The sequence below is a fragment of the Oncorhynchus gorbuscha genome, linkage group LG26 (genome assembly GCF_021184085.1).
Source record: "Oncorhynchus gorbuscha isolate QuinsamMale2020 ecotype Even-year linkage group LG26, OgorEven_v1.0, whole genome shotgun sequence".
Taxonomy (NCBI): domain Eukaryota; kingdom Metazoa; phylum Chordata; class Actinopteri; order Salmoniformes; family Salmonidae; genus Oncorhynchus; species Oncorhynchus gorbuscha.
The window spans coordinates 1,551,231-1,565,488 of record NC_060198.1 but is presented as its reverse complement, the minus strand read 5'-3'; the positions used below and the strand labels follow the sequence as shown (position 1 = coordinate 1,565,488).

The 14,258-nt window shown below is 46.0% G+C and overlaps 1 protein-coding gene across 1 annotated transcript in view; it reads left to right on the top strand.

Annotated features, from left to right (window-relative positions):
- The first annotated feature begins 1,706 nt into the window (after positions 1-1,706).
- vasna (vasorin a) overlaps positions 1,707-14,258 on the top strand; it is a 49,343-nt gene continuing 36,791 nt past the window's right edge. The window contains exon 1 of the mRNA XM_046330930.1: positions 1,707-1,947. The gene's annotated coding sequence lies outside the window, so the exon portion shown is untranslated. The remainder of the gene's footprint in view (positions 1,948-14,258) is intronic.

Here is a 14,258-nt window from a genome sequence, read left to right as displayed (position 1 = left end):
AGCTGACTCCAATTAGGAATCGCCTCAGGCAGCCAAGCCTAACTAGACACACCCCTAATAATACACACTCCCAATTAATACAAACCCTAATACGAAATACAACATATAAACCCATGTCACACCCTGGCCTACCCAAACATATAACAAAAACACAAGATACAATGACCAAGGCGTGACAATTGTGTTGTGTTATAAAACTGCACATTTTAGAGTGGCCTTTTATTGTCCCCAGCAGAAGGTCCACATGTGTAATGATCATGCTGTTTAATCAGCTTCTTGATATGCCACACCTGTCAGGTGGATGGATCATCTTGTCAAATGAGGAATGCTCGCTACCTTGGATCTAAACAAATTTGTGCTCAACATTTTTGAGAAATGTATGGAGCGTTTCTGTGATCTTTAATTTCAGCTCATGTAAACATGGGACCAACACATGTTGCATTTATATTTCTGTTCAGTGTATATTAAAGGGTTTTGGTTGGTATAAGTTATTCAACTGTTAATAGGCATGTAGCTAGTTAACCCCTTAGTGAGTTTGTTGTGTATTGGAGACAATGGATAGCAACATGATTTCACCTGGATCTGGACTGGAGAACTCTGGTCACGCATGTAACAGTTTGTCTGAACCACTACTACTACATATAATGTCCAACAGGTGTGTGTGAGAGAGAGATGTGTCATAAAGAACATGTTCTAGCCTCTAAGACATATCAGTATGTCATGATGTCAGTTCCTCTTAGTTCACCAACTCTCTCTTTCATGAATGCACGCCACTGCATACACACACACACACACACACACACACACACACACACACACACACACACACACACACACACACACACACACACACACACACACACACACACACACACACACACACACACACACACACACACACACACACACACACACACACACACACACACACACACACACACACACACACACACACACACACACACACACACACACACACACACACACACACACACACACACACACACACACACACACACACACACACACGATTCCCCTCTCTCCCTCTCCACCCCTCTCTCCTCTCTCTCTCTCTCTCTCTCTCTATTGTTCCCTTCCCTCTGTTTGTGCACCGACCATACCCCACCACCCCACCTCAGTTTAATTTAGTGCCTCAGCCGACAGCTCATTGACAACTTCTGTGACGGGCAGGAGTATTCCATGTCGAAGACCATTTATATAGAAATACCAGCTAGGAGACTACAATGGAACCTAAACCCATGTGAAGTGACGAGCCTCAGTGACCTAGTCTGTGAAAATTATTAAGAAAACGTGGTCATAAACACCCACTGAACTCATACAGAACTTATGCATATTTTATATTGTGAATTATATTTCAAATAGGCAAACAACATTGTATGAGTAATCTGCAATAATCTGATTTAGCTTCAGTGGAGTATTTAAAATATCTGCTTTTTCTTGTTATGTTCAAAAATATCCCCTTAATCGAGAATCAATAAAAAAATAACGTAATGTGATCGGACGCATAGCCTTTTCACCATGTTGTTACGTATATTGGATGGCCACTTGATATGTTTGCAGGTGTAGGCTGTAGTTACCATCTCTGCGCTCCAGATTCTGGAACATGGACGCGCAGAGTGCAGTTCGCGCTCATACCAGAACGCACCTCCCACTTACAACTTTAAAAAAAAGTTCTAGAGCCTCTCGTCTTCCAATTGTTAAAACTCGGGACGCGCTTGACATAGGGGGCATACCTCTCGGAGACTTCTGGACCGCAACTTTGACACGCAGAGAGAAATGTTCTGCACAGGGATTTCAATAGGCTACCTTTCTGAAGTTTGTGGACAATACAACTGTATTAAAGGGATTTGAGCCTCATAGACACGTCGATAAAGTGGATAAGAAATAGCACTGCTTTGAGCACATTTCGGGACTACATTTTGCCAGGTAGGTGTCTCACGAACAACGTTCTTCTACTTCTGGTGCGACTTTATGATGGAAACAAGTAGGCTGGTAGCCAGTAGCCTCGTCTGTGACAGTTTGGAGACCGCGCAATCATTATGCAGGTTGTTCGGTGCGCTCCAAAGTGCACATCGGACGGTGTTTACTGTTCAGGCGAGATATGACTTGGGGAAGTTATAAGAGGGATTTCTCTGGGTTACTGTCTGTGAGCTGAATGCCTGGCACTGCGTGTCTTTATTAGAAACGAGAATAGTTTTGTGATCACATTTTATATTAAAACATTTCCGAGTTTTTCCTCTGAAGATGTAGGATACTATATGTCATGTATGTCTATCCCATTATCCGTGTTTATCGATCTCACCACGAGCAACGAGCACTGTCTAGCCTATAGCCAAGGTTTATATGGCCGAACATTTCTCCACCAACATAGTTCTTTTCTATCTCACTTCGAAACCGAATCCACAGAAACCTTTGAAAGCGGATCATTGTCAAGATGTGATATGGTGGGTTATATCTGCGTGTCAAAATATCTTTACCGTGTGGTGCCTAGCTCACCATTCTAGATTAAAATCTCTGCGCAGCCAGAGACCCTCACAGAGAGAGTCATGCAGAATAGAGATACGGTTCCAGCTAGGCAAAAACTGCTGGAACCGACGTTGTTTCCATCATAATAATCATTTAAATATCCTCAGTCGTTGATTTCACGTTGAATTCACGTTAGTTGACAACTCAACCAAATGTAAAACTCAACCAAACTAAAAGTGGACGTTGAACTGACGTCTGTGCCCAGTGGGTTGTTCGTTAGAAGCACAGCAGGCAGGTCAGGGTGGTCTGTTATCGGTTGTTGCTGTTGCTTTATCCCGTTTGTGTTTATTTGTTTTAAAGGTCATTGAATTAGAGCTTGTTATCTCACTAATCGACCAGGGTTGTCATCTCTTCTTTGTTTATTTCAACGTTAACCTGATTGGATTAGGTTGACTTGTCTTTCTTGAATACAATAGAATAGTAATGGCATGGTAATAACAACTTCATCAAATCCAAATTCTAAAAATGCTTATTATTGCTGTGGTTGTGTGAAATAGCACATTTGTGATTTGGAGAAACAATCACCTTGACTACTCAAGTCTACCTCATGTTATTCAGAGGCCTCTATGTCAATGACTTTGTGTGTAGAGATGTAATAAAACATGCTAGATTTATACAAGTCAGAGAGGCAGCCAGGAAGGGCACCTAAACAAACTGAAGTCTATGAAGGGATGGGAAAAGTAAAGACCCGAGATGGAGGGACAGAGAGAGCGAGGGAGGAAGAGATCAGCAGAGAGAGCGAGGGAGGAAGAGATCAGCAGATAGAGGGAGGGAGGAAGAGATCAGCAGAGAGAGCGAGGGAGGAAGAGATCAGCAGAGAGAGCGAGGGAGGAAGCAAACATTCCTGACTTGGTGTCTCAGCAATTTAATTAAAGAACGTCAAAGATGCTAACACACACACACACACACACACACACACACACACACACACACACACACACACACACACACACACACACACACACACACACACACACACACACACACACACACACACACACACACACACACACACACACACACACACACACACACACACACATACATCATTGCGAGATCCCCCTACTTACCCCCCACCCCCCCCCCCCCCCAAACACTTTGGTCTTGGACTAATCCCAGGGGTCAGCTAATAAGTGTTTGGGTCATGCCACCATGACAACTAAATAAGGGGACCCCTGATTGAGTTAATAACCCCATGATGGAAGCTAAGAGGTACAAGGTGAAGAGGATTTTGTTTGGTGTGTGTGTGTTAAACTAAAGAGTGCGAAGCAGCTATTAGAGAATGAGAAGTGGTTGTGCGTGGTTGTAGTGTTATCAACAACAGCAGCAGTAGTATAAATCCTCTCCTCTTAGCCAGGCTTAACTGTGCCCTGTGGTGCTTTGGTGGTGCTCCCTCTAGGTCCTCCAGGTCAGCTTTTACTCTGGGTTCCCCTTTTACTCTGGTTCATGTGGGAGCGTTTAGAGTGTTTAGGGAAGTTGTCACCATGTGTGATAAAACAGCGAGTGTCTCCCCGAACCCAACATAAATCATCCTGATGCTGAGAAAGACAGGTTTTAATACTGTAATAGATGACTTGCATCGTATGTCTATTGTTCTCCTTCAATGCCCAAAAGAGCCAAACAGGAAGTAACATTATTAAACTGAATATGTCCATTGTCCTCAATGAGTGTCTGAATGTGTTATGCCGACAGTTTGTTCTTGATCTGATGCTCCTTGGTTGGACTGCGAGGTGGTTGGAATTGACCTTTTCTTTGACCTGTGGAATTTAGCCTATAGCCGACACGTTCCACTGCTCTTTAATCCTGTATTTACCTTTCCACAATGAAGTATCTTCATGTGACAGCTTTCCTGACACTCTATGAATTGTACCGTAGTCTAACATGGCACTGACATGTTCATCGGAGGGGAACCTATGATTCTCAGAACCCAGACCCCCTCGGGAGAGGTTTACGGGTCGCTCCCCCTTGCGTGGTGTGGTGCACCTCCTTAAAACCCTCCCACCCTCATCCTCGGAGCGTGTTAGGTAAATCCAGGGGTCTAGTGGGAAGGTATTGAGCGTGACACATGTAGCCTTCTCATTACATTCATCAGTGTACTACTCTGAGAGAGGAACCTTTGGCGCTCCTCACTTGAGGTAGAGAGGGATAAGTGGAGAAGTAGAGAGGGATAGGTGGAGAGGTAGAGAGGGATAAGTTGAGAGGTAGAGAGGGATAGGTGGAGACGTAGAGAGGGATAAGTGGAGAGGTAGAGAGGGATAGGTGGAGAGGTAGAGAGGGATAGGTGGAGAGGTAGAGAGGGATAGGTGGAGAGGAGATAGGTAGGAGAGGTAGAGAGGGATAGGTGGAGAGGGATAGGTGGAGAGAGTAGAGGTGGAGAGGTAGAGAGGGATAGGATAGGTGGAGGGATAGGTGGAGAGGTGGAGAGGTAGAGAGGGATAGGTGGAGAGGTAGAGAGGGATAGGTGGAGATGTAGAGAGGGATAAGTGGAGAGGTAGAGAGGGATAGGTGGAGAGGTAGACAGGGATAGGTGGAGAGGTAGACAGGGATAGGTGGAGAGGTAGAGAGGGATAAGTGGAGAGGTAGAGAGAGAGGGAGACACATTTGCACATTCAGATACCTGATCAGTCTACAGACTAGTCTTATAGTATACCAGGAGTTATTTTGACTGCCTCCACCCCTCTCTCAGTTTTGACCCCCAGCCCTAATCCCCTCTCCCCAAGGGCGCAGTCTGGGTTGTGCACACACATGCCTTTTCATCCCACACAATAGCCCCTCAATCCTACACACACACACACACACACACACACACACACACACACACACACACACACACACACACACACACACACACACACACACACACACACACACACACACACACACACACACACACACACACACACACACACACACACACACACACACACACACACACACACACCCCCCACACACACACACCCCATTCAGAGGTCCCCTGTATACACACACAGACAGACAGTAGCCTGAGGCTACAGGGTCTTCTCAGAGCACTTCAAAGGCCTTGTCTCTCTAGCTCAGATCAGCTCCACAACTACAGCCACAACAGGTGATGAGAGAGGCCGCTTGGGAAACAGAAGGTAGAGCCACTCTTTTGCTTACTGGGAAGTTGATGGCTCAGTGTGCATATTTGTGTCAGTTATGATAGAGTGTGTTGAGGTATGTATATGTGGCTTTCGTGGTAAGTGTTTTCTGTGTTTCCCTTGGCAACAGCCTGATCTGAGACCCAGAGCTTCATACAGCCCTGTGTTTAGACAAACAGCAGGAAAATAGAATGTTGGGATGTTATTGCAAGTGGACATTAAGACTTGACACACATACCCCCCCCACACACACACACACACACAAGGACACACACATGCTTTGCAATTAAATGTTCTGTTACTTTCTGTACCGATGTCCAGCTGTCAGACTTCCATTGAATAGACAGGCACATTCAGTGACCCCTCCTTTCTACGATAAATTAAGAGCTGTTAGCTGCTTGTTCTTGTACTCCGGCCTGCCCCCCCTCTAAACCTCTCATACCTCTGTCCACTCATGCTCCCTCCTACGGGTGGCAGGCGGATTACGGGGTCAGACGTCAGGGGGGTGCAGCTGGAGGGGCCAGTCAGAACACAGGTCAGGACTGGGAACTGACGAGGTGGAAGGAGCAGGGTCCAGGGGTGTGTGTGTTGGGGCGGAGGGGCAGGATTGGGGCTGTAGGAGTTTTGGCAGGCAGGAAACTAGGGAAGAAGGACTAGGGTCGGGGGGTTGTGTGTGTGTGTGTGTGTGTGTGTGTGTGTGTGTGTGTGTGTGTGTGTGTGTGTGTGTGTGTGTGTGTGTGTGTGTGTGTGTGTGTGTGTGTGTGTGTGTGTGTGTGTGTGTGTGTGACTTCAGTTATAATTTGTTCCTTCAGGTATAGTAGACACCATACCAGTCATACCTGTATGATCACCATACAACTTGGAACATTTACCATTTCAATCAGTATAATGTGTTTGTTTGTTTACTCACGTAAAAGAGAGTGAAGTTCTTCTCCCTTCTTCACCCCCTCTTTACACCACTGCTACTCTCTGTTATCATCTATCCATAGTCACTTTAATAACTCCACCTACATGTACATACTACCTCAACTAACCGGTTCCTCCGCACGTTGACTCTGTACCGGCACCCCCCTGTATATAGTCTCGCTATTGTTTATTTTAATGCTGCTCTTTAATTAATTGTTACATTTGTCTCTTATTCTTATCTGTATTTTTTAAACTGCATTGTTGGTTATGGGATCATAAGTAAACGTTTCACTGTAGGGTGACCTGATGTATTCAGCTCATGTGACTAATAACATGTGATTTGAATGTTAAAGGACTTGAATGAGACCTTTGTCTCAACAATAAGTTTTTTTTAAAGTTTGGGGGAAAAGTATTGAAGGTTGTTTCAGGATACTTAAAGGTTCAATCTGGGATTCAAACTACAACAAAGTGGTCACCATTCAACCTTTTCATTTAAAAGTAAAAAAAATGGAAGCACCAATCCCAGAATGCCCCTGTTGACTTCCCTGTTCACATACTCCTCTCCTCTCACACTACAGTGGCTCCCTGAGCCTGTGGTATCTTTGAACTTGGCCATGTTGTTAGCAGATGAAGCTGTAGCCACTTCAAAGTGAAGGAGAACGGATCAGAAGTTAAGCAACGACAGCGTATTATACACCGGCGGGAGAGGAGAGGGAAGTAATGAAAGTGTGGGTTTGATGCCCTTTCATAGAGACAGGAGAGAGAATGAGAGAGAGAGACTAGAGAGGGAAAGGTAGAGAGAGAGAGAGAGAATGAGAGAGAGAGACTAGAGAGGGAAAGGTAGAGAGAGAGAGAGAGAATGAGAGACTAGAGAGGGAAAGGTAGAGAGAGAGAGAGAAGACTAGAGAGGGAAAGGTAGAGAGAGAGAGAGAGAGAGAGGACTAGAAAGGTAAGGAGAGAGAGAGAGAGAGAGAGAGACTAGAGAGGGAAAGGTAGAGAGAGAGAGAGAGAGAGAGAGAGAGAGAGGGAAAGGTAGAGAGAGAGAGAGAGAGAGAGAGAGAGACTAGAGGGAAAGGGAGAGAGAGAGAGAGAATGAGAGAGAGACTAGAGAGGGAAAGGTAGAGAGAGATACAGAGAATGAGAGAGAGAGACTAGAGAGGGAAAGGTAGAGAGAGAGAATGAGAGAGAGAGACTAGAGAGGGAAAGGTAGAGAGAGAGAGAGAGAGAGAGAGACTAGAGAGGGAAAGGTAGAGAGAGAGAGAGAGAGAGAGACTAGAGAGGGAAAGGTAGAGAGAGAGAGAGAATGAGAGAGAGAGACTAGAGAGGGAAAGGTAGAGAGAGAGAGAGAGAATGAGAGAGAGAGAGAGAGAAAGGTAGAGAGACTAGAGAGGAAAGAGAGAGAGAAAGGTAGAGAGAGAGAGAGAGAGAGAGAGAGAGACTAGAGAGAAAGGTAGAGAGAGAGAGAGAGAGACTAGAGAGGGAAAGGTAGAGAGAGATACAGAGAATGAGAGAGAGAGAGACTAGAGAAAGAGTAGAGAGGAGAAAGGTAGAGAGAGAGAATGAGAGAGAGAGACTAGAGAGGGAAAGGAGAGAGAGAGAGACTAGAGAGGGAAAGGTAGAGAGAATGAGAGAGAGAGACTAGAGAGGGAAAGGTAGAGAGAGAGAGAGAGAGAGAGAGAGAGAGAGAGAGAGACTAGAGAGGGAAAGGTAGAGAGAGAGAGAGAGCAAAAGAGGGAGAGACAAAGAAAGAGAGACAAAGGTAAGGCAAAGTTGAGATGTGGGACAAAGAAAAATAGTTTGTTGGACTAAGTCGCTGGTCTTCAATGGCAATGCTGTCCAGTTAAAATGAGACATTCCTCTGAGGCTGAGCACAGACACTTTGTACAGCCAAGACAAGCACAGCTAGCACACTGCAGTCTGTTGAGAGTCAATCAGCTGCAGAAAATACTAAACAGACTGATGATGAAGGACTTTCATGACTTGATGGCTTTTAGACTGCCTGACCAAGGCTTGACCCTAACTGTTCAGACTGCAGGGCTGTTAGGTTTTGATGAGAGACATGATGACAGTCACAAATAGAACATGGATTTTTCCTGAGATTATATTAATGCTAGATATGGAGTTATGAATTGTGTGTGTGCGTGCGTGTGTGTGTGTGTGTGTGCGTGCTTGCGTGTGTGTGTGTGTGTGTGTGTGTGTGTGTGTGTGTGTGTGTGTGTGTGTGTGTGTGTGTGTGTGTGCGTGCGTGTGTTTGTGTGTGTGTGTGTTTGTGTGTGTGTGTGTTTGTGTGTGTGTGTGCGTGCGTGTGCGTGCGCGCGCGTGTGTGTGTGTGTGTTGATCCAGAATAACATGGGTTGGAATGTTGTTCAATATCGGAGGAATTTATCTGAGACCAGGAGCCGTTCTCTCAGGTACGCCTCAACATTCTGCAATCACTATCTTTACGATGATGCATTCGGTCTATAGACAGACACGCTAATACACACACACACACGCACACGTTGCGATCCATGAGTGTGACTGCTGTGTGTAGTTGATCTGATGGTAAAATCCTTTACAAATCCACAGTTACACCACAGAGACCCTACACTGTAAACCCATGGTGCTTATATAACCTCTGATTCTAGTAGCAGAGATATCTGGGATGGATATCTACCCTCCACCGAGGGTCATGTATCCCAGGCCGAGCCTCTCTCACAGAGATAACAGCATAGATATCTGGGATGGATATCTACCCTCCACCGAGGGTCATGTATCCCAGGCCGAGCCTCTCTCACAGAGATAACAGCATAGATATCTGGGATGGATATCTACCCTCCACCGAGGGTCATGTATCCCAGGCCGAGCCTCTCTCACAGAGATAACAGCAGAGATATCTGGGATGGATATCTACCCTCCACCGAGGGTCATGTATCCCAGGCCGAGCCTCTCTCACAGAGATAACAGCAGAGATATCTGGGATGGATATCTACCCTCCACCGAGGGTCATGTATCCCAGGCCGAGCCTCTCTCACAGAGATAACAGCAGAGATATCTGGGATGGATATCTACCCTCCACCGAGGGTCATGTATCCCAGGCCGAGCCTCTCTCACAGAGATAACAGCATAGATATCTGGGATGGATATCTACCCTCCACCGAGGGTCATGTATCCCAGGCCGAGCCTCTCTCACAGAGATAACAGCATAGATATCTGGGATGGATATCTACCCTCCACCGAGGGTCATGTATCCCAGGCCGAGCCTCTCTCACAGAGATAACAGCAGAGATATCTGGGATGGATATCTACCCTCCACCGAGGGTCATGTATCCCAGGCCGAGCCTCTCTCACAGAGATAACAGCAGAGATATCTGGGATGGATATCTACCCTCCACCGAGGGTCATTTATCCCAGGCCGAGCCTCTCTCACAGAGATAACAGCAGAGATATCTGGGATGGATATCTACCCTCCACCGAGGGTCATTTATCCCAGGCCAAGCCTCTCTCACAGAGATAACAGCATAGATATCTGGGATGGATATCTACCCTCCACCGAGGGTCATGTATCCCAGGCCGAGCCTCTCTCACAGAGATAACAGCATAGATATCTGGGATGGATATCTACCCTCCACCGAGGGTCATGTATCCCAGGCCGAGCCTCTCTCACCGAGATTTTATTTTTTATTTTTTTATTTCACCTTTATTTAACCAGGTAGGCTAGTTGAGAACAAGTTCTCATTTGCAACTGCGACCTGGCCAAGATAAAGCATAGCAGTGTGAACAGACAACACAGAGTTACACATGGAGTAACAAATTAACAAGTCAATAACACAGTAGAAAAAAAGGGGAGTCTATATACAATGTGTGCAAAAGGCATGAGGAGGTAGGCGAATAATTACAATTTTGCAGATTAACACTGGAGTGATAAATGATCAGATGATCATGTACATGTAGAGATATTGGTGTGCAAAAGAGCAGAAAAGTAAATAAATAAAAACAGTATGGGGATGAGGTAGGTGAAAATGGGTGGGCTATTTACCAATAGACTATGTACAGCTGCAGTGATCGGTTAGCTGCTCAGATAGCAGATATTTGAAGTTGGTGAGGGAGATAAAAGTCTCCAACTTCAGCGTTTTTTGCAATTCGTTCCAGTCACAGGCAGCAGAGTACTGGAACGAAAGGCGGCCAAATGAGGTGTTGGCTTTAGGGATGATCAGTGAGATACACCTGCTGGAGCGCGTGCTACGGATGGGTGTTGCCTTCGTGACCAGTGAACTGAGATAAGGCGGAGCTTTACCTAGCATGGACTTGTAGATGACCTGGAGCCAGTGGGTCTGGCGACGAATATGTAGCAAGGGCCAGCCGACTAGAGCATACAAGTCGCAGTGGTGGGTGGTATAAGGTGCTTTAGTGACAAAACGGATGGCACTGTGATAAACTGCATCCAGTTTGCTGAGTAGAGTGTTGGAAGCAATTTTGTAGTTGACATCGCCGAAGTCGAGGATCGGTAGGATAGTCAGTTTTACTAGGGTAAGCTTGGCAGCGTGAGTGAAGGAGTCTTTGTTGCGGAATAGAAAGTCGGCTCTTGAATTGATTTTCGATTGGAGATGTTTGATGTGAGTCTGGAAGGAGAGTTTACAGTCTAGCCAGACACCTAGGTACTTATAGATGTCCACATATTCAAGGTCGGAACCATCCAGGGTGGTGATGCTGGTCAGGCGTGCGGGTGCAGGCAGCGAACGGTTGAAAAGCATTTGGTTTTACTAGCGTTTTAGAGCAGTTGGAGGCCACGGAAGGAGTGTTGTATGGCATTGAAGCTCGTTTGGAGGTTAGATAGCACAGTGTCCAAGGACGGGCCAGAAGTATATAGAATGGTGTCGTCTGCGTAGAGGTGGATCAGGGAATCGCCCGCAGCAAGAGCAACATCATTGATATATATACAGAGAAAAGAGTCGGCCCGAGAATTGAACCCTGTGGCACCCCCATAGAGACTGCCAGAGGAACGGACAGCATGCCCTCCGATTTGACACACTGAACTCTGTCTGCAAAGTAATTGGTGAACCAGGCAAGGCAGTCATCCGAAAAACCGAGGCTACTGAGTCTGCCGATAAGAATATGGTGATTGACAGAGTCGAAAGCCTTGGCAAGGTCGATGAAGACGGCTGCACAGTACTGTCTTTTATCGATGGCGGTTATGATATCGTTTAGTACCTTGAGCGTGGCTGAGGTGCACCCGTGACCGGCTCGGAAACCAGATTGCACAGTGGAGAAGGTACGGTGGGATTCGAGATGGTCAGTGACCTGTTTGTTGACTTGGCTTTCGAAGACCTTAGATAGGCAGGGCAGGATGGATATAGGTCTGTAACAGTTTGGGTCCAGGGTGTCTCCCCCTTTGAAGAGGGGGATGACTGCGGCAGCTTTCCAATCCTTGGGGATCTCAGACGATATGAAAGAGAGGTTGAACAGGCTGGTAATAGGGGTTGCGACAATGGCGGCGGATAGTTTCAGAAATAGAGGGTCCAGATTGTCAAGCCCAGCTGATTTGTACGGGTCCAGGAGACTGCAGACATAGAGATAGTGGTGGTATTTGTTAAATACAGATCTCTCTGTATAAACCACAACAGAGCTGTACTGTTCCTAAGTGTCAGCGTGTTGAATCAATGGACTATTTTGCTGTAGGCTATTGAGGTTTATCAGTAGCATCAGTTCAAATTCACATTCTGGTCATGTGTGTGTGCGTGTGCGTGTGTGTATGTGTGTGTGTGTGTGTGTGTGTGTGTGTGTGTGTGTGTGTGTGTGTGTGTGTGTGTGTGTGTGTGTGTGTGTGTGTGTGTGTGTGTGTGTGTGTGTGTGTGTGTGTGTGTGTGTGTGTGTGTGTGTGTGTGATTGAACACAAACAGAGTAGTGATCTATGTCTGTATACTGTAGGTGAGAAGTGACTTTGTATTTTATTTCTCTCCCTCCCTCCTCATTCTCTCTCTCCCTCCTCATTCTCTCTTCCTCCTCATTCTCTCTCTCCTTCCTCATTCTCTCTCTCCCTCCCTCCTAATCCTCTCTCTCCCTCCTAATTCTCTCTCCCTCCTCATTCTCTCTCCCTCCCCATTCTCTCCCTCCTCATTCTCCCCCTCCCTCCTCATTCTCTCTCTCCCTCCTCATTCTCTCTCTGCCTCCTCATTCTCTCTTCCTCCTCATTCTCTCTCTCCTTCCTCATTCTCTCTCTGCCTCCTCATTCTCTCTTCCTCCTCATTCTCTCTCTCCTTCCTCATTCTCTCTCTCCCTCCTAATTCTCTCTCCCTCCTAATTCTCTCTCCCTCCTCATTCTCTCTCCCTCCCCATTCTCTCCCTCCTCATTCTCCCCCTCCCTCCTCATTCTCTCTCTCCCTCCTCATTCTCTCTCTCCCTCCTCATTCTCTCTCTCCCTCCTCATTCTCTCTCTCCCTCCTCATTCTCTCTCTCTCCTCATTCTCTCTCTCCCTCCTCATTCTCTCTCTCCCTCTCCCTCCTCTTTTTTCACTCTAAGTCATGTATGAATGAAAACAAACACATGACACAGAAGGTAATATATAATAATATAATAATATATAATATATATAATAATATATATAAAATAAAAATATACAGAAGGTCTTGAATGACATCATTTTGTAGTCCCTTACCAAACATTGCAGATGCCTCCATGGCTTCACTATAAGTAACATGTCAACACTTCTCTCAGAGCAAGCAGAGTGTATGAAGTTATTGGTCCTACATAGTGTGTGTGTGTGTGTTAAAAGTTTTACTGCACACTCTGATTTAAGTTCAGTTTATGACCTAATATTTCAGGATAGGATTTGGGGAGGGTAATTTGACCCTTAGATCTGTCAACTTCCACCCAGAATGTGTCTGTCTCTGGGAACAAACAGAGGTCACTGGCTAAATGGCTTTATCCACCAAATCAACTCGTAGACTAAATGAAAACTTTCCCAGAACACTGTGAAGGAGACTGGAGTGAACGGATGGTCAGTCTTAGATCTCTCTCTCTCTCTCTCTCTCTCTCTCTCTCTCTCTCTCTCTCTCTCTCTCTCTCTCTCTCTCTCTCTCTCTCTCTCTCTCTCTCTCTGTGTGTCTCTGTGTCTCTGTGTCTCTGTGTCTCTGTCTGTCTGTCTGTCTCTCTCTCTCTCTGTGTCTCTGTCTGTCTGTCTGTCTGTCTGTCTGTCTGTCTGTCTGTCTGTCTGTCTGTCTGTCTGTCTGTCTGTCTGTCTGTCTGTCTGTCTGTCTGTCTGTCTGTCTGTCTGTCTGTCTGTCTGTCTGTCTGTCTGTCTGTCTGTCTGTCTGTCTGTCTGTCTGTCTGTCTGTCTGTCTGTCTGTCTGTCTGTCTGTCTGTCTCTCCAGGGGTCCATGAGGAGTTTGAGTAAACAGTTATGTGAGAGAGTAAACACTAAAGGTTCAGTAACCTACACATCATCTGTCATTTCCCCTTCCACAATCCTCCCTCCTTAGTTACACACCAGTTCCCGCAATACACACATTTTCATTTTTCACTTGTTTACACTATTCTTACGAAAACCTAACTGAGTCACACTCATGCACAAACACACACCAATGGATGAATACCCCCCTCTCAGTCCATCCTTGGGCCAGTAACCGAAATGTTGCTCGTTCTAATCCCTGAGCCGGCAAGGTGGATAAATCTGCCGTTCTGCCCTTAAGCAAGGCAGTTAACTCCCA